This window comes from Alexandromys fortis, unplaced genomic scaffold (genome assembly GCF_014885135.2).
Source record: "Alexandromys fortis isolate MF-2015 unplaced genomic scaffold, M_Fortis_MF-2015_v1.1 scaffold_293, whole genome shotgun sequence".
Classification (NCBI taxonomy): domain Eukaryota; kingdom Metazoa; phylum Chordata; class Mammalia; order Rodentia; family Cricetidae; genus Alexandromys; species Alexandromys fortis.
In genome coordinates, this window is record NW_026068177.1 from 1,195,802 (window position 1) to 1,196,965 (window position 1,164).

A 1,164-nucleotide genomic window follows, 5' to 3' on the forward strand; every position below is an offset into this window, starting at 1 on the left:
TAATTTTCAAACAATTCCCCTCCCCCGTGTGTCTGTGTATGTGTGTGTGTGTGTGTGTGTGTGTGTGTGTCTGCATGCAATTATGCTATCAATCTCCGTCTTATTCACTTCAAACCTGGTCTCCCATTGAGAAGCCCAGTCAATGCTCCTGTTTCTGCTCCCCTTACCAGTGCTAGGGCTAGAGGTGCACATGCCCACACTCAGCTATGTACATGAGTGATGGGGATTTGACCTCGGATTCTCATGTGTGCATAGCACTGTCTCTTACTCAGAGAGATGCCTTTCCACCCAGTTTTTACTCTCCCTAGCATCCAACACCTTCCCCAAAGCCAACTAAGAACAGGAGAAATAGCAACTAGGTGTCTAACGGTGAGGTTTTTAAAGGGTGGGCAGTTGAGTGTCCCGTATAGGTTTCTATGCTAACTCAATCAAATAGGGATGGCCCTATTTGGAGACGGTGGAACTTTTGGAAGTGGAACCTTGGTCCTGGTGGTATCTTTGAAGTGGCTTTGGGAGCCGTCTCTTTCTGCCTCCCTGTTCATGAAATCAATCACTTGCTGCACCAAATGTCCCCCATCACTGCTATACAGCATGTCCTTCAGAGGGTCCACAGCAATGGTTCCACCTGCTTACACTGGGTCCTTCAAATCTGTGAACCAAAATGAACTTTTCTCTATGTGTGTTAGTTGTCTCGGGTGTTGTGATTATTATAGCAGTTATAGTGATGAAAGCCAAGAATGGACAGTCTGAGCTCCGCTGGGGCTCTCCTGGGGCTGGTGCTCCACTTGCAGGGCAAATACTGGAACTGCAAGAGTAACTGAGGGAAGAAAGAATTCTGGACACGGGCTCTTAGGCTGGGAGAATATATTCTTACCTACTCTGTAAAGTTTAAGGTTACACCTATCCCAGCCTGGATGCTCTGGCCTATAATACTAGCACTCAGAAGGATGAGGCAATAGCGTTTGAAGACAGCCTGGGTTACACAGCGTGACCCTGTATTTATTTAAAATACATCTCTATACCAAATTTTCCAGGGACCCAGCGATGTGGTTGTTTTTTTGTTTGTTTGGTTTGTTCTGTTTTGTGACAGGGCTTCACTAGGCAGAATTTCTTGGGAAGAAATTCTTCATGAGGGATTGTCTGCATTGGGTTCTTCTGAGTGGG